Source organism: Pristis pectinata, chromosome 4 (genome assembly GCF_009764475.1).
Source record: "Pristis pectinata isolate sPriPec2 chromosome 4, sPriPec2.1.pri, whole genome shotgun sequence".
NCBI classification, from domain to species: Eukaryota; Metazoa; Chordata; class Chondrichthyes; order Rhinopristiformes; family Pristidae; genus Pristis; species Pristis pectinata.
In genome coordinates, this window is record NC_067408.1 from 42,175,958 (window position 1) to 42,196,463 (window position 20,506).

The window sequence follows — 20,506 nt, forward strand, 5'->3', positions numbered from 1 at the left end:
GACTGCAAATAAACATTCCATGTAGGTTGAAAGGAATGTTATTGCTTCAGAAGGAACAATTTATTTATATATGTTGACAATCAGAAGCACCTCGATTCTTAGTCATAGGAAACCACAGTTGAGGCAATGTTATGTGATTGAATTATTGAAATTGGTGTCATTCAGTTCCAATTGTCTCCTTACTTCTAGGAAATGCCCCTGTGGATTGAGTTCATATGCCTGTCATTATTTGATGTGGTTGAGACCTGTACAGTTTATACATACAATCCTTTGCTGTATGGCTTTTAAGTAACTTTCATGCGTGCACAGCTCACGCTCAAATTAAGGAGCCTAGGGACCAACTGTGATCGTGGCATGTTCCTTTCCTACAGCTAGGTGATGACAGCTGAATGTTAAGGAATTGTGGTGTCATTTTGTATACATAGCTGCAATGAGTTAATGCTGTTATTAAGCCTCACAGTAACTCTCTTGTACCTAGGTAACACAAACCTTTCGACAAAAGGTACCTTGAGTATAATAAACTGCAATATTACCTTCTGAGGGTTAATTTAATTATAGTAATTCTCAAGGCTTAGGAGGTTCCTAAATAGGGTACCTTAACTTGCTGTGGATCGGAGTATCGAATATGCATCAGGTTACTAGGAATTAATGTAGTTACATCTGTACCTTGCTTAGTGTGCAGGATGCAACACAGGAACGAGAGTGCTACTGAAATCAGTGCTAAGACGGGTCATTATAGCATTATACGGAGGGAGATGCATTACTGACCCAACTCCTGTGCCAGGATTCTGGCACGAACTCTGCTGCTCCGTGATGCTGTGCTGGGAATCAAGGTGCCGGGAACCTGCCGCAAAGCCTTGGCCTTCCTGCTGTGCAGGGAGCACGGCATGAACCCGGGAATGAATTGGCCCACAACTCAGTGTGGAGACGCTGCCTGTGAGGGCCGGTGTTGGACGGGCCTGGTCAGGCCATGCTGCCACCCGGCGCTGAGGGTGGTGCTCTGAGCTGCACCCTGGCTGGCGTGGTGACTGCAGGCATTGCTGTATGTGTTGACTGGTCCAATGGTCTCTCTCATCACTGGCGCTAGAGTCTGCAAGCTGCCCTCAGCAGATCTATTTATTACATCTATTATACCTTGATGTACTTATGTTTTGAAATGATCTAGAACATAGAACATAGAACAATTACAGCACAATTCAGACCTTTTGGCCCACAAAGCTGTGCCAAACATATCCCTACCCTAGAAATTACTAGGCTAACCCATAGCCCTCTATTTTACTCAGCTCCATTTATCAGTCTCTTGAAAGACCCTATTGTATCAGCCACCACCACCATCTCCTGCAGCCCATTCCATGCACTCACCACTCTCTGAGTAAAAAACTTACCCCTGACATCTCCTCTGTATCTACTCCCCAGCACCTTAAACTTATGTCCTCTTGTGGCCCCCAATTCAGCCCTGGGGAAAAGCCTCTGACTATCTACCCTATCAATACCTCTCATCATCTTATACACCTCCATCAGGTCCCCCCTTATCCTCCGTTTCTTCAAGGAGAAAAGGCCGAGTTCCCTGTATGGATGACATGCAAAACAAAGCTTTTCGTTGTATCTCGGTGCACGTGACAATAATAAAGCAATTACCAATTACCTCTTTTTGCATGTGTTGGAAGCTTCTGTCTCCTCCTCTCTTCGGCTACACAACTCTTCCCAGCCCAGGGATTTCCCTATGCTTATAACCGCAATGGGCAGTGACCACAGCTGAGCTTCATACCATTGAGGAGGGCAGACAGTAGTTCCCATCACATCCAATGGGAGACAATGAGAGAGATGGTCTGTCAACACATGGAGTAGGTGCTGCCAGTCCCCAGTAATGCCTATACTCACTGTGTCTGCCAGGATGCAGCCCTGAGCCCCACATCTCAGCACTGCACAGCCCAACTCACCTAGCAACAGCCTCACAGGCAACCTCTCCACACCAGGCCGTGGGGCAACTCATCACTGCGGGAGGAGCGCTGGAGAGGAGGGCACAATCCAATTTAAAGTAAACAATTTGAAACAGAAGTCATTTAGGGTCAGGTTTCCAAATTTAATTTCTTGCCAAGTTTGTTTGTAGGTATATTGAGTGTAATGAGCTGTTATCGGTTGCAAATAAGGAAGCTGCTTTACAGAGTAAAAGGTGCCAGGTCTGTGCAATATACCTACTATTTAATTGTTTCCCAGTTGAACAAGTTTATTGTTTTACCACTTCTTCTATGCAGGCACAAGTGGAATCTGGAAGAGCAAACCAACTCTTAGTAAAAAAGTTGTTCAGGCCTGGGAGGGAGTGCAGGGAAGAGCATTCAGGCTGAATTCTAGTGCAAGGTTGAAGGGAAACAGGGACAGGCTTGAGCTTCTCAGCCTAGAAAGGAGAAGTGTAAGTGGGGATCCCAAAGCAAAGAAAATTCTTGTCTTTATATGGCATCCTTCAGGACCTCAGGATATCCCAACACATTGCACAGCCAATGAAGTGCTTTCTGTAGTTACTGTTCTAGCGAAGGAAATGCTGCAGCTCCCTTTCAGATGACAAACTTGCACGAGTAGTAGTGAGACAATGCAAGATAATCTGTTTCAGTGATATTAGTTGTGGGATAAATATTCATCAGGGCACTGATGAGATAGGCCCTGTTCTTTATCAAATAATGCCTTAGGGTCACATCAACCTTCCAGAGAGGGCAGACAGCTCCTCAGTTTTGTTTCTGATTTGAAAGGTGGCACTTCTGGCAGTGCAGTTCTTCCTCAGAACTTCAGTGAAGTGGCAAATGGATGAAAAACCTGATTTGGGGCTCGAACCCACAACTATGTTAACTTGGAGAGTACAACTGCTGAACCACAACTTCACCTGGCACACATGTCCATAATTATGTCATCGAAACAAACTACAAGTTATGGGTGTATAAATTACAATTGTATTTCAGGAATTGTGTCGGTGGTCAGCATTCTTTGAGTCAAAAAGTTGCAAGTTCAAATCCTACTCCAGACACGTAAGCACAGAGGTTGATACTTTCAGTACATGGATGCATTTCTGCACTGTTGGAAGGGCTAATATTGAGCGAGGTGAGTTGTTAAGGACGACTCCTGTCTAGTTTCCTCCGTCATTGCTAAATGTTGAAGATGCAATGTCACTATTTTAAAGAATGGGAGAGTTCTTTCTATGGCCCCAGCCAGTAGATATCTCAACAATCTTTATAAGACATTTAGGGTCACTTTCATTTTGCTTATGAGAGCTCGTAGACAAGGCAGCCATGGAGTAACTTTAAAAGTACTTAACTGGCTGTAAGGTCCTCTGGAGTGTTTGAAGGTTATGAAGATAACTGGAAAAAAATCTTTCTAGGTTTCCAAAACCAAACAAATGTAGTGGTAACTTGGAATGACGGAAATAATTTTGAGTCTGTGTAGCATTTTGGTTGGAGGGATGTTTAGCAGGCAGTTGAGTCGATATCAGTTCTTACACATGACTGCAATGTGAGGAGAGGTTGAGTGAGCTGGGGCTTTTCTCTTTGGAGAGAAGGATGATGAGAGGTGTCTTGATAGAGGTGTACAAGATGATAAGAGGCATAGATTGAGTGGACAGTCAGAGAATTTTTCCCAGGGCGACAATGGCTAACATGAGGGGACATAATCTTAAGGTGATTGGAGGAAGATAGAAGGGAGATGTCAGGGGTAAGTTTTTTTACACAGAGAGTGGTGGGTGCATGGAACGCACTGCCGGCAGAGTGTTTGGGAGTAGATACATTAGGGATATTTAAGAGACTCTTTGATAGACACATGAATGATAGAGAAATGGAGGGCTATATGGGAGAGAAGGGTTAGGTAGATCTTAGAGCAGGATAAAATGTCGGCACAACATTGTGGACCGAAGGGCCTGTACTGTGCTGTTATGTTCTATGTTCTATGTTCCTCGCATTCAGGTTCCAGGCATAGTAGTGTGGGGAATGGGCAGATGTCTCTTTTAATGTATGTGGGGTGTGTGGTGTTGGGACTGTCAGGAGGAAGCAAAGATGGATCATCGATTTGGCACCATTTGAAGATTTGTAACAGGCATGATGGTCTGCTTCTGTGGTGTTCAATTGTGGCGTTTAATTTTCAAATCCTATCAGGCACAGTAGTGTAGTGGTTAGCGTAACACTATTACAGCGCCAGCAACCTGGGTTCAATTCAGGCTGCTGTCTGTAAGGAGTTTGTATGTTCTCCTCATGTCTGCGTGGGTTTCCTCCAGGTGCTCCAGTTTCCTCCCACATTCCAAAGACATACGGGTAGGAATTTGTGGGCATGCTATGTTGGCGCCAGAAGTGTGGCGACACTTGTGGGCTGCCCCCAGAACACACCTTGCAAAAGATGCATTTCACTGTGTGTTTCGATGTACATGTGACTAATAAAGACATCTTATCTTATGCCTAACTAGATGTTCCCCTGGTTGGCTGTATATTTTAAAATGAAGAGCATTTACTGCATTGATATGGTAGCAATGCTGGAAATACTCAGCAGGTTTAAACAGCAGATGTTCTTGCTGATGTTGGGTTTGTGGGTCAGGTAACAGTTAATGTTTGCAAAATGTCAAATAAAAGGCTGGAGCCCAAATGATGCCCAAGCATATGGAGATGTGGACAATCCTGCAGCCAATAACAGCCTATAGGGTTTTTGTTATTCTTACCAACATATTTCACTTATTTTTGTTTAGTGTTCTTCGCAGGTATTGCTAATTTCCCCCTCTTGGAAAGAACTTATTGAAGTAAATTCCAGTGTTTCAGGAGTAACAAATGTTTTGTTCCGTGAGGACCCAGCTGTGAAATTGAAAAACCTGCTGAATGTTAACTGGGTCGATAAAGGTGTAAGCAACCAGAACTGGATCAGAAGCATTTCAATTTTGGATGTATAAGATTCTAAGGTACTGTTTCGAGGAACAGTAGGTGAAGTCTCCTGGGGTCTTGTCCAAACCTGAACTAACAACACCAAAAGAGATGACCTTAACATTTTTCTCATAGTTGTTTTTGGGACCGAGCAGTGTGCAAATTCTTGCCACATTCTTGCACTGCAATAGAAATTGTGAATGGTGTTATATAAGTGCACGTCTTTCTGTTATATTGTCAGCACATGTACTAATGCATATATTGCACCGTATTGTCAATGTTCAAAGTAGGGATGCAATAGGTTACCTGCTGTGTCTACCACAATCATCCTCAAGTCCTATTATAAAAGTGGTTCCTTTATTTCACATCTAACAGAAAGGAACATTATGTTCTGCAGCTGAATTCTTCTTCCAACCACACATTTACAGGCTTTCCTGGCAACTCCACAAGATAAAGATACTTTTGGATTAACACAAAGTCAGGCCAGATAAAACGTAATTTTGTGAAAATGGAGCTGACTGCTAGAGGGTTCAATTTTGTTGAGTTAATAGCTCACAGCTTGAGAGTTTTAAGTTTGTGATTATTTTAAAAAGACAGAATATATAATAAATTATAGCTGCTTTTTTTAAGTGTCTGATATGATTTTCAAACCAATTGGTTTTGCCTTCAGCCTAACTAGATGTTCCCCTGGTCGGCTATATATTTTAAAATGAAGAGCATTTACTGCATTGATATGGTAGCAATGCTGGAAATATTCAGCAGGTTAAGCAGCACCCGTGGAGACAGAAGCAAAGTTAACATTTCAGATTGATGACCTTTCATCAAAACTTTATTTTAAATTTCTCACTTCTGTACAATGTGGATTTTGTGTTGTAACATTGTTTGCTGTCATTATCTTTAACTCAGTGTTTCCACCTATTGGTCAATTGATGTTACCACACTTTTGCAAAATAGGGCTGGGTTGGAGATCATGGCCTGGAAATTATCTGATGTGGTGCAACATTTTCATTTGGTATTTGAGTGAATTTTATCAAAATTCTTATTGTTAGATACAATAGAGTGCATTGTGTGCATGTAGCATGCTTCCAGAAGCTTGTTTTGGGCCATATTGTGCATGCACATGGTGTGGTTCTGTCAAATGGCACGCAATACTCAGATGATGTCACATGCGTATTTTAATTGGACACATGAAGCCCACCATTACCACAGGCTTTGAACTCTGAAGGTGATCTTAACCAGAGAGTTGAGGGCTGCTTCTGGGTTAGTTAGCCCTACCTGAGAAATCTGAGGCATCAGTTTTCCCCATATCTGTTACCTCCTTTAACACTTCTCCCATAGTGATTGCTCACAGATCACACCCTTATGGGACCCCCCTCAGTCCCTTTATGATCATTGCCTCACCTTACTTCTACTCCTGGTGATCATCTTGTCAGACTCCTCCCGCTTTCCTTTCCCTCCCAATCATTATACACCTCTGCCCCCCCCCCCCCCCCCCCCACCTAAGTCCAGCCTACCTGGTCTCCTTACCTAACAATTACTCCATCATTCCACTCCTGCAACCTCATCCTCAGTTCTGGCTTCACCAATGTTTATCCCCTTTCCCACCCACAATCTGCTAAAAGTCAAATTCGAGTTTATTGTCACATGCATGTCTATCCTTTCAAAGCCTAGTTACATGTATAACAGGTAATGTAAGGTGCATTCACACTGCGGCTCGAGTATTAGGAACTTCATCCTTGGACCAATTCGTACTTTGCAATCAGATGTGGTTCATTGGGAACTTCAGTGTCAGAATATTTTCAGTCCAAGTCCCAGCCCAGGATTTGAGTATTTAATTTTGGGTGATTCTGCTCTGTAATACTCAGGGGGTGCTGCTGTGTTTTGGATGAGGTTAACGTGACATGTCTCTTCTCAGGTTTTCATAAAATATTATGACATATCTCTAGAAGAAAATCAGGGGACTTCTCAAATTCAAAGTCAAGTTTATTGTCATATGCACAAGTACATGTATGCACAGGTGCAATGAAAAACTTACTTGCAGCAGTATCACAAGCACATAGCATCAGATACACAACATTCACAAGAAAAATATAAATTAAACATAAATTATACAAAACTATACAAGAAAGAGCACAATTAGAACAAGAAAAACGAAGTCCGTTGTAGGGCAAAGTGGTCACAGTGTTGCTCTATTGAGGTAGTGTTTAGGGTTGTGCAGGTTGCTTCAAGAACCAAATGGTTGAAGGGAAGTAGTTGTTCTTGAACCTGGTGGTGTGGGACTTCAGGCTTTTGTACCTCCTGTCTGATGGTAGCTGCGAAAAGATGGCATGAGCTGGATGGTGAGGATCTTTGATGATAGATGTTGCTTTCTTGAGGCAGCGCCTCCTATAGATACTTTTGATGGTGGGGAGTGATGTGCCCGTGATGTACTGAGCTAAGTCCACAACTCTCTGCAGCTTCTTACGTTCCTGCGCATTCAAGTTGCCGTACCAGACTGTGACACAACCAGTCAGGATACTTTCATACTTTCACAAGTACATCTGTAGGTCTGTTTAGAGTGTTCAGTGGCATGAAGCTCCATGAAGCTCCATGGTCTCCGCTGTCTATGGAGGAAGGACCCTAGTGTCTATTTATGCTTGTCGGGCCTGTGCTTTAGGGCATGTCTGCTTGGGTCTTGTGCCTGTTAAAGTACTGATGCCTTGTTTTGTTGGCCAAAGATGGTACGGGACTGCTGCACAGAACCTCTTCCATGGTATGTTTTCATGTATTTAGATCAGCATGATATAATATGTTCAAAAACCAGGTCTAATATCTGGTTACTGAGCTTCTGCATTCCTGCCTCCATTGTAAATTTTGGACTGCACTGAAATGCATTCATATGGAATACAGAACATTTGTCCATTTACTGAACAAAAAGGGCATGAAAGACTTGCCAAACTGTATCTGTGGTGAGGTACAGTCTTTGAACCATATTGCATTTTGGTTTATTATTGTCACTTGTACCGTGGTAAAGTGGAAAACTTGTCTTGCATACTGATCATACAGGTCAATTCATGACACAGTGCATTGCAGTGGTACAGGGTAAAAACAGTAACAGAATACAGAGTAAAGAGTCACAGCTACAGGGAAGTGCATTGCAGGTAGACAATAAGGTGCAAGGTCATAACAAGGTAGATTGTATTGGTATTGGTTTATTATTGTCGCTTGTACCGAGGTACAGTGAAAAACTTGTCTTGCATACCAATCGTACAGGTCAATTCATTACACAGTGCAGTTACACTGAGTTAGTACAGAGTGCATTAATGTAGTACAGGTAATGTAGTACAGAGTAAAGTGTCATAGCTACAGAAAAAGTGCTGTGCAATAAGGTGCAAAGTCACAGCAAGGTAGATCGTGAGGTCAGAGTCCATCTCATTGTATAAGGGAACCGTTCAATAGTCTTATCACAGTGGGGTAGAAGCTGTCCTTAAGTCTGGTGGTACGTGCCCTCAGGCTCCTGTATCTTCTACCTGATGGAAGAGGAGAGAAGAGAGAATGACCCGGGTGGGTGGGGTCTTTGATTATGCTGGCTGCTTCGCCAAGGCAGCGAAAGGTAAAGACAGAGTCCAAGGAGGGGAGGCTGGTTTCCGTGACACACTGGGCTGTGTCCTGGGCAGAGCAGTTGCTGTACCAATCCGTGATGCATCCAGATAAGATGCTTTCTATGGTGCATCGATAAAAGTCGGTGAGTGTCAATGGGGACATACTGAATTTCTTTAGCCTCCTTAGGAAGTAGAGGCACTGGTGAGCTTTCTTGGTCATGGCAGCTATGTGATTTGACCAGGACATGCTATTGGTGATGTTCATTCCCAGGAATTTGAAGCTCTCAACCCTCTCGACCTCAGCACCATTGTTGTAGATAGGTGCATGTACACTGCCCCCTGTCCTGAAGTCAATGACCAGCTCTTTTGTTTTGCTGACATTGAGGGAAAGGTTGTTGTCATGACACCATGCCACTAAGCTCTCTATCTCCTTCCTGTACCCTGACTCATCGTTGTTTGAGATATGGCCTACAACGGTGGTATCATCTGCAAACTTGTAGATGGAGTTAGAGCAGAATCTGGCCACACAGTCATGAGTACATACGGAGTAGAGTAGAGGGCTGAGGACGCAGCCTTGTGGGGCACCAGTGTGAGGTCAAGAGTCCATCTCATTGTATAAGGGAACCATTCAATAGTCTTATCACAGTGGGATAGAAGCTGTCCTTGAGCCTGGTGGTATGTGCTCTCAGGCTCCTGTATCTTGAGCCTGATGGGAGAGGAGAGAAGAGAGAATGACTTCCTGGAGGGGTTTGAAACATTCATTCAGCCAGCCTGCTATCAGCCAACAACTTTACTAAACTTGGTCTGTTATTGCCTTTGCTTGTCTTAGCCATATAAACTATGTATTAATTTTGTTAAAATGAGCAAATTCAACCCTTCTATGACATCTTGAGCATTCCTTCAAATAAAATATTAAAACAATGTTACTGCAAAATAGACAGAAACTTATATTAGAATAAATAGAACAGTTTTTAGCCTTGCCCATATCATTACAATTATTAATAATGATTGTATTATTATAGTATAATAATTTCAGTGCTCTGTCATCGCAGATCACTTTCCTTTTTGTTCTTTGCTTTGTCAGAAACTGCTAGTTAGATAAATATTTAACCAGCAGCTTTTTAAAGTCACTTTAATCCTTGGACTGCATTTTTAGAAAAATGCTCAAAATACTCCAACAATGCAACAGCATGGTTTCCAATTCCTATATAAAGTTTTTAAATGGGGTTTTAAAACATGTTCACATTTATATAATGTTTTATTTCTATTGAAATATCTTGTGTGCTATGCAAACCTTTAAGATGACGATTGTATTCCCAATGGCCTTTTTATGAATATTATTTTCTAATTTCTCCTTCACCAGATTAACTAATGCCATCATAAATAAACCAGTAGCCATGTGCCTATTCATAGGAGCTCCAAGGCATTGTGCTCCAGAATGTGACTAAAAGGTCTGGAAACTTGTTTGTCCTATGCCTATTTTATGGCTTTACAGTAAGTGTCTATGGTTCTAATATGGTGGGTAGTGTGCATGTGCTCATTACACACCAGAATTACATTACGGCATTATTGGTTAGGGCTCCACCATGGGCATCTATTTTCTGCACCAGACAATAACAAATGTCATTGAAAATCAACAAATTTGCAGTTTCTGGAAGTCTGAAATAAGAACAGAAATTGCTGGAAATCCTCAGAAGGTCAGGCAGCATTTGTGGAGGAAGATACAGAGTTAATGTTTTAGGACAGTGACCCTTCATCAGAACAACAAATTGCACATGTTGTCCAGGTCCTAATGACTGTTTAGCCTATCCTGCTAAATTGGTCATAGACTGTTGTCCAGAAATTCTAGGTCATCCTCATGGTTATATTTGACAGGTGCTGAAGTGGGGTGCTTTGCTGGAAACTGATGCCTGAGACCCAGGATAATAAAATGTGCAACCCAACGCTCCTTTTGAATGTTGGGTTCAGGATAATCTGGGGCTAGGTAGAAAATTAGCTGTGGCCAGGGGTGTGTGGGTGGACTCAGAGGGGGGAGAATGGCAGAGGTAGGCAAGAACTGGATAGGACCTGCAATTTGGATGATGGTGACCACAGGGTTGAGTGTGACACTTTGGGAACTTCGACTTGGGGCATCCTAGGATCGTGAGTAAGTTGGGGCAGTCGATTGGAGGGGGGTGAGATGGAAAGGTGTTGGTGATTGGTGGGGGGGTGGGTTTGGGGGTGGAGAGGTTGGTGATTATTGGAGAGGAATGGGTGCCCAAAGGATGTAAAGGATGAGGGTAAGTAATTCATTGGCTGGCCAGGTGCTTGATTCCAGAACTGCATTGGGGTGACAAGGGAATGCCCAATGACAGACATAGGTCAAGCTCCCAGAAATACTCTGAAAGGAGCTTTGCGCAGGGAATGACATCTTCCCATTGGACTCATCATGTGGAAAGTGTAGCAAGGGGGAATCTGACTTAGGTGCAGAAGTGCCTGGTTGAATTTCCAGCATGAGGCAAAACTATCTGGGGGTGGTGGGGGGTGGGGAGGGGTGAAATTATTCACATTTAATTAAATGCAGACAAAACCAGTGTATGCAATTGAATTTCTGGTCAAATGTGCCCTGCATATAGCAAACAATTACTTCAGGGACTTGGCAGGAAAACAAATAGCCCATAAACAAGCAAGTAGTCCTTAAGTAGTCCTTGGAATAGAGCCTGCCAGTCAAAAGGCAACGACAGTAAAGAAGATTTTTATGTACCTTGTTGTGGACTTGGTAGGAGCAGGAATACTGATGTTGGCCACCTCTTGCTTCCTCTCAATTTCTTCATTTACCATCCGTCAGTTCACATGAACATCTCAGCTGCCACCATGGTAAGCCAATTTTGCTGCTCTCTGTGACAAGCAAGTTGCATCTGGGGCTACTATTGATGGCTGCACCTTGCAGATAGTACCTGCTATTCAATCAGACCAATTTGTTGTAGCCCACTTATTAGGCATGAAACTCATTAGAGATCTATAGCATGTGTTGAACAAGAATCACAGCTCAGTTCAAACACAATCCAAGTTCTAGGCCAGTGTTTCCACAAACAGACACAATTAAGTTCTAATGAAAGGTCGTCAGCCTGAGACATCATCATTGTTTCTCTCTCTATCTCCCTCTCTCTCCCTTTCTCTCCATCTCTCTTTGCCTCTCTGTCTCTGTCTCTCTCTGCCTCTCTGCCTCCGTCTCTGTCTCTGTCTTTCTGTCTCTCTCTGTCTGTCTCTCTCTGTCTGTCTCTCTCTGCACAGATGCTGCCTGATCTACTGAGTATTTCTAGTACTTTCTGTTCTTTATTTCTTCACACACTTTTTAACTGGTTCTTATTTGCTATTTAATAAGCCTAGTAAAGGTCTCTAATATAGAAAATGCCCTAATATAACTAAAAGAGTATAAAGTAAAAGAAACCCAGCCAGAGAGAGAGAAGTAGAAAGACATGTGATAAACAGGGTGGGGTTTAAGGAGAGTGGAGGAGGAAGTGCAGAAGGATAAGAAGAGAAAGAAATCATTTTGAGGTGGAGAGTACACAGATAAATCCTGCATGTTGCATAAAATGCACTTTTTTATTTTTTTGTCCATGTTGTAATAGAAGAATTGAACTTTGCACTAAAAACCCCATGCAGATCTTCTGAAATTACTTCATTTCTTCTTCACTGGAATTGATATTATAAGGTTATGGAATTCAGATTGACCAGTTGATGACATTTTCATTTTAAGTGCTAAGCTACTTTCAGCCATCAGTGATTAAAGCAAAAAAATTCCTAATTCAAATAGAATCAAAACATTGCTGTGTGTTTTGTATTCTCTATTGCATGATTAGTCTATTACAAAATATATTAAAAAATTGCATTTCTCATGTGGTAATTTTAATTGTTTCCAGATTGTGCATACAATGTGCTTCTTCATGTACAAATAGCCATCTAACATTTCTTTGTGACAGTCTTAGTACCACAGTTTAGGTGTGTTTTGTTTTGATTCTTTTACCTGTTTATCAGTGTCACCAGGTGGAGAGCCAACTATGAGTCAAATAGCCTGTCGTAACTGGCCCCAGTGATAGATTTTTGCTGCTGGCAATCAAAGAGAAAGCTCACAGATTTTAGGAAAATAATAAAAAGTCTATTGTTACATGGCCATTCTAAGAATCTGAAGCTACAATACGGTGGTACAAAGATTGCAGCAAGATGGCGCCACACTGCCAAAGTCAAGCATAGTATTTAAAGTTAACTTGTAAAGGCCGAGGAACTTTATATGCAGTCGTATTTAGTATAAAATTACGATCTACCTATTTTCATATCTATTAATATGGAAAGTGACTCTGTGGAAATATTTGCTAAGAAAAGAATTGTTTATCAAAATGTGTTCATGAAGACTACTCCATTCTGTACAGCTCTTGTGGCATTGTTGATAAAGCTGAATGATTGTATTGTTCAAAGTTCTAGCAAAGGTGTTTATGTAGCAAGGTAGAAAATTGCAGTTGCCATGTTAACAGATATCATTGAATTCTCAATGCCTGAGCTGAGATAAAGGTTGCTTTGTTGGAAAAATCTTGTTGAGTCGAATATTTAATGCACATGTTTGAGCAGTTTTTGTCGATGGGGGAAGGGTTGATGTAATAAATTCTCTTGAGGATATATTGCTTATATTTATCTCTTTTTCCTCCCTTTCCAACTCTCTCTGGGTCACTTATTTTCTGCAGATCAGAGGGCACTGCAGATGACTTTTCCTAAAGCTCGTTTTTTAGCTGGTAGCCAGAACACACAATACACTTTATCTTTTATCTTTTGTGTAGGGGTCTCGTTATTCTGCTTGCTTGTTCTCTAAGCGGCTAACATAATCATCTGGGATCACTCCATTCTGTGTTATATCACGATTACACTGCTCCCAGGATTTGTCTAATCTGCTCTTATAACCTTGCCCTACCTCTACTCTACAGCTGAACGTTATCTGCATGTAGTCCACTTCCTAAAGCTGCAGCTTCGTGATTGTACATATATTGCATAAAATCCATCCAGACTATCAGCATATCCTGTTCACAACAAGCAGAATAAATCCAATCCAACTAATTACCACCCTATCAACTTACTCTCAATCATCTGCAAGGTGATGGAAAGTGTTGTTGACAGTGCTATCAAGCAGCGCTTACTCGCCAATAATTGGTTTACCGATGCCCAGTTTGGGTTTCAACAGGACCTCTTGGCTTCTGACCTCATCATAGGCTAAACATGAAACAAAGAGCTGAATTATAGAGGTAAGGTGAGAGTGGCAGCCCTTGACGTCAAGATGGCATTTGGCCGAGTGCAACATGAAAGAGCCCTGGTGATACTGAAGTCAATGGGCATCAGTGAATATCTGCAAATGAGCTGCCAGAGGAGGTAGCGGAGGCGGATACAATGTTTAAAAGGTGTTTGGACAGGTACTTAGAAAGGAAAGGCATAGAGGGATGTGGACCTACAGAGGTAAGTGGAATTACAGTAGATAGGCATCATGGTTGGCATGAAAGAAGTGGACTGAAAGAGCCTGTTTCTGAGCTGTATGTTTCTATGATTCGATGATCAAAGGGGTCATAACTGGCAAAAAGAAATATGGTTGTGGTTATTGATGGTCAATCATCCCAGCCCCAGGACATCACTGCAGGTATTTCTCAGGTCAGTGTCCTAGGCCCAAACATCTTCAGCTGCTTCATAAATGACCTTCCTTCCATCATAATGTCAGAAATGGGGATGTTCGCTGATGACTGCACAATGTTTGAGTCTATATGCAACTCTTCAACAAATGAAGCAGCTTATGTCAGCATGCAGCAAGACTTGGACAACATTCAGCCATGGGCTGATCAGTGGCAGGTAACATTTGTTCCACAATAGTGCTAGACAATGACCATCTTCTATAAGATACTATAAGAGAGACCATAATTAACTGCTCTGGATACTCAATAGCATTACCATAGCCAAGTCGCCCTTCATCAATGAACAGAAACTTAACAGGACTATCCTATGATAAATGATTACTTTCCCTCAGCCCCAAGTCTTCCCATCATCTAGAAGGCATATTTCAGGATTGTGATGGAATACTGCTCACTTACCTGGATGAGTGCAGTTCCAGCAACATTCAAGAAGCTCGACACCATCAAGGACAAAGTAGCCACTTTGATTTGCAGACCATCATTCCGTCCACCATCCTAAACACTGATTGTCTTCACCACTGGCACACTGCAGTTGCATTGTGTACAACCTCCAAAATATAATTCATTCACTTAGCTAGACTATTTTGACAGATTTTATTCCACACAGTTTATCCATATTCATTGCAAAAGATTAAACACAAATCACAACAGTGCAAATCAGAATTCGGCAATTCTTTGTGCTAGCATAATGCTAGCACCAGCAGTTAATCCTTCCCACAAAATTGGCCATGACATCAGATGGGCTAATTAACATTACAAATTTCTGCTAATTTTGCCTGTTTGTAGGTCTTAGGGTCATAGAGTTATACAGCATGGAAACAGGCCCTTTGGCCCAACTCACCCATGCCAACTGAGTTATCTGCCTGATCTATCCCCATTTGCCTGTGTTTGACCCATGTCACTCTAAACCTTTCCTATCCATGTACCTGTCTAAATGTCTGTTCAATGTTGTAATTGTCTTGGAGGATGCTCCTTAAAACAAAATAAACTGTTTTTTTGGTGTAAGGCAACTGATATGCACATGTTTAAAAGCAATTCTATAGAAGAAACTCTAAATAGTAGATACTGGATTCCAATGAAATATGTTAATAGTGCTGTATGATTTTAAAAGGCATTTTCAGCTACTTAAAATCAGACTGTGTTCAGGTTGTGGACTAGACACTGTTTGTAACAACGGTTAATTTCTGCGGTTAATCTATTTTCAGCTGTATTAATAAAATAGCACCAGGTTCCCTCTTTAAATAGATCAAGGCATATTTTATAATGCAAATCTGAAAACTAAATTCTGTTCACAAGTGCTGCTTAATCACATTGGTTCTTGGAAGATTTTACAGTCAGCAATATTCAAATGAATGGAATGTTCAGCCAAAAACATCAGCTTTAAAGTCTAATTGCTCCCTGAGTGCTGACTGCACCTAGAGTAGAAATTCTACCTTCATTCAGTGCCATGTGGCCCAGTCCCAGTAAGTTATACAAAGGAACTGAAGCATGCACAATGTATGGATTCTTCCCTAATCCGATGAATTCCCAATCTCAGCCACTCCATTTGTATGCTGCTCAGAGTGAGGCATGCTTTGTCCTAGGCTCTGCAATCAGTTAGTGGAATGCTACATTTTGGGAAACATGGAAGGGTAACATCCTTGCATAGAACTTAATTGAAGCAAATGGTTTAGAGTGCAGTCAACCCTGAAACATGACCTTTTCACCATTTGGGTGGGAGTCAAGTGAAATCACTTGAACTATTGGCTTGTGGAAGGTATTTACATTTCCATTGTGATTGCTTCACCGGCACAGTTATGTGGTTGTAGCTGAATAATATTCAACATAAGGTAGCTGGAGAGAAAGTAATGCCTGATCATTTAAACTCAATTATACTGTTAATGCCTTATCTGTACATTAGTTTGAAAAAATGGTGCTGGCGTTAGGTGTCAATTCGAGTCAAAAATGCATTACATTTGAGATGTTTATAATTCTGTTGTCCATGAAGTTGAGGTTATCTGAAACCCTGCAGTGTGACACCTAACTCACACAAAGTCCCCTTCACCTATGCTTATTGACTTGTGGTGGCTCCCAGTTAAACAATACATTGATTTTACATTCTTATTCATATTTTCAAATCCATCTGCAGTCTCACTGCTCCCTATTTCCATAATCTACTCAGTCTTACATCCCTATATTCTCTGAGATACCTGCTATCTTCCAGTTCAGGACTTCCATGTCTCCACAGATTTATTTTCCTCACCCTAAACTCTCAAACCTCTTGGCCACTCAGCCTCTAGCTGCTCAAATACGCAGGCTGCTATCCAGTAAATGACCTGCACTGACCAAGTCATTGTGATCTGTCACCATGAGTGTAAATGCCACTTGTGGATGAAAAACAAATGGCAATTGGACCTCTTGAGTATTCCTGACTTTAACCTTTTCACAATTTGCAGCCATGCATTGAACTGTCAGGGTCCTAAGCACTGGAATTACTGGAACTAATTTTCTCCATCTCTCTATCTCTCTCTCTGTCTTTAACGTGCTTTTTAAAACCTACTTCTTTGACCAGGCTTCAGCCATTTGCTTTAGTGTATGTGTCCACACCTCAAGCTTTATTCAAAAACATTCCTGTTAAGCACATTGAGGTGTTTTGTTATTTTAAAGGTATCGTATTAATGCAAATCGTTGTGCTGTCAGCGGAGGAAAAGATTCACCTGATTACATGCCATTATCCAAAGTTGGCCCAACACCATTCATGGCAAGTAAATTAGTTTCTGTTCAAACCTGGAAGATAGCCACTTAAAACTCTTTTGTTTTCTGTTTCATCTCCTGTTTTGAAACACTTTCAGTTCAACCTGTTCTTGCAGGTTTCTTTTTTTAAAATATAGTTCCTCATACACATCTTTATTTTGTTTCCTTGCATAGACTTGTGTTGAGGCAAACTGGCCATATAAGATATTGGGATATTGGGAGGCCTTGTGAATTGGTTTTTGATGTTTTGTTTTGTGAGAATCCTAAAGATTCATGAACTATTTTGGGGAGCCAATCACCTTTAGGTTTAATTTAGTTACCTGAGATTCTTCTACATTTTTTTATTGGGATGTGAGTTATTTTTCAGCATTGTATGTATTGCCCAGCTCAGATTACTCAGAAACCTTCATTGTCAGTCTTCTTCATTGGTAGCTATTGGTTGTCAAACTGAATTGTTTACCATATCACCTCAGAACACATTCAGAGCTGACCATGCAACATGGAGTCAAGTCACATATAGGGTTAGAGATAGTAAGTTCACATCCCTGAAGAATGTTAATGAACCAGTTAGCTTTTTATATCAAGACAGCTGCTTTCAAGATCAATACACAAAAAGTGCTGGAGGAACTCAGCAGGTCATGGGGGGGGGGGAATAAACAGTCGGCGTTTCGGGCAGAGACCCTTCATCAGGACTGGAACTGAAGAGGGCAGAAGCCAGAGTAAGAAGGTGGGGAGAGTGGGAGGAGCACACGCAGGCAGGGGATGGGTGAGTTTACGTGATAGGTGAGTCCAGGTGAGAGGGGGAAGGTGGGGAGAGGGAGAAGATGTAATAAGCTGAGAGGTGATAGGTAGAAGAGGCAAAGGGCTGAAGAAGAAGGAATCCGGTAGGAGAAGGCAGTGAACCATGGAATAAAGGATGGGGGAGGGGAGGAGAGGAGATGGGCAGGTCATCAAGGTGAGGGAAGGGAGCCACAGGAATAAGGGAAGATAAAGGAGTAGGGGGGTGGGGGGGAAAGAAGCAGAAGGGGTAGAGTTACCGAAAGTTAGAGAAATCGATGTTGAGGCCATCAGGTTGGAGACTCCCAAGGCAGAATATGAGACATTGTTCCTCCAACCTGCGTCTGGCCTCAACGTGGCAGTAGAGGAGGCCATGGATAGACATGTCAGTGTGGGAGTGGGATGTGGAATTGAAGTGAGTGGCCACCAGGAGGTTCTGGCTGTTGCGGCAGATGGAGCGAAGGTGCTCGATGAAGTGGTCACCCAATCTGTGTCAGGTCTCACCGATGTACAGGAGGCCACACCAGGAGGTCACTTTTCTGGCACTGGTTCACAGAGTTTAACACTCCATATATTTCTCAAAGAATAGCTCATGGAACAGAAAAACAGTAGTAACCACAAACTAACACTGAGCTGGCCATTTGCTAAAAATTGCCTGAAGTAAAAATTGTGATTGCAACTATCAACTTGTACGAAGGCTACGTTCACTATATTTATTTAGTTATTGTTCTAATCATGTGTGGAATATGCTTTACTCCAGTCACACTCTGGTCCCCTCCCTCACCTTTTTGTCCTGTGTTTTGTGACTGCATTGATATTGCTTCCAGTTTTTTGCCCTGAATTTTAAAAAATCGAGTCAGCTTGCAATTTCCACGTTTCCCTCAACTTTATGTCTCTGATTCTACCCTTTCCTTCCTCAACTTCTATATCTTTATTTCAGGAGATGGGCTACAACCACATCTATCATAACCTGATTGACTCCTCCTCCCACCACTCTTCCTGTATGGACCGGTCCATTCTCCCTTTATTGCGGTCTCTACCATGTGGAAACAGGGTCTTCGACCCACTGCATCTATCACCACCATCAAACACCCATTAACACTAATCCTATTTTATTCTCCCTGCATTTCCATCAACTTGCCCCAGATTCTATTCACTCACCTACATTCACTCACTCACCCTTGGGGCAAGTCTTTGGGAGGTGGGAGAGTGGTGCACCTTGCATACCAGTGCTTCAAATATGCTCTTTTGTCCTTGCCTCTCTGCAACTTAACATTTTCTACTTTCATGCAATGGTTAATGAGCTACAGATTTAACTCTTTCTCTGTAGAAGCTGTCCAACCTGCTGAGTACTTCCAGCATTTTCAACTCTTGATTTTCTTTGTCTATTCACGGTTTTGGCTAAGAAGTAATTATTACCAGGATACAAAATAAACATAATTCTTTGCTGATAAAATTTGCATGAATGTTCAGAGTTAACTCAAATCACAAGATCACAAGACAAAGGAGCAGAAGTAGGCCATTTGGCCCATCGAGTCTGCTCCGCTACCTCACCATGAGCTAAACTATGTTAACAGTGTTAATGTGACACTTTCTACATTAACAGCCAGGAATAAAAAAACAAATTTGTTTCGGAGGAAGTTTTTGAACAGTAAAGATTTTTTTGGGGAAGATTTTTTTTGCTGCGGTGTTTTTCTGCAAATAGAGGATATTGTGTTCTTTGTTCTTTCTAAAAGAAAACATGTTACTGTAAAAGCAGGGACTCTGGTGCTTGTGGATTCTTAGAAAAGAAAACTTAAATTCATCTGTGACATCTGTCTTAGGCATTACATTCCCAACCAATTCATCGGTTTCTTTTGATGGACATAAATAGTTGAATTTTTGCAAGCACTCTTGGCTTAAAGTTGGGCTGTTATGTCAAGTCCCTGACTTGAGCACATATTTTAAGCTGACTCTCCAGTGTAACATGGAGTGAGAACTGCACTGTTAGAGGTGCTGACTTTGGATGAGATGTTAAAATCATGACATTCATTAGCCTCTCGGGTTGATGCAAAAGATCCAATGGAACTATTTCAAAGAAGAGTAGGGGAGGCTATCCCCAGGATCCTGTCAATATTTATACCTTGATCAACATCACTAAAAACTGACCAGCTGGTCATTATCACTATGTGTGTATATTGCTATGTGCAAATCAGCTGCTCCATTTCCTGCATCACACCAGTGACTGCATTTCCAAAGTTCTCTATTGATTGTAAAATTCTTATATCATCCTGAGGTCATGAACAGCACTACATAAATTCAAATCTTTCTTCTTTTGATTATAAGATTTGCGAATGAACAGATTTGAAATGAGCAAAAAAAAATAGCACCAACAGGTTATAAGAAATGCATATGGGGCATATTGCCATTCATATTAATATGTGTGAGATATTTAAAAATATTTTTAGTATACAGTAGAGCTAACAAAACACACAATAAAAGGAAGATTGACATAGTGGATGATGAAAGAATGCTTTCCTTAGTGAGAGTATCTAGCTGTAGTTTCACAGAATAAGGGGTTGCTAATTTCAGACAAAGGTGGAGTATTTTTTCTCTCAGCTGGTCATGAATCTTTGGAGTTCTCTGCCCAAGAGAACTGAGGGGGGTGGGGGGGGGGGGAGCCATTGAAAATATTTGAGGGAGAGAATGACAGATATTTAAGCTCCAAGGGCTTCAATGGGTATGGAGAGAGAACATGAAAGTGGTGTTTAGGCCAAGATTGGACCAGTCATGATCTTATTGAATGGCAGAACAGGCTCAAGGGTTGAATGACCTGCTCTTGTTTCTGTTT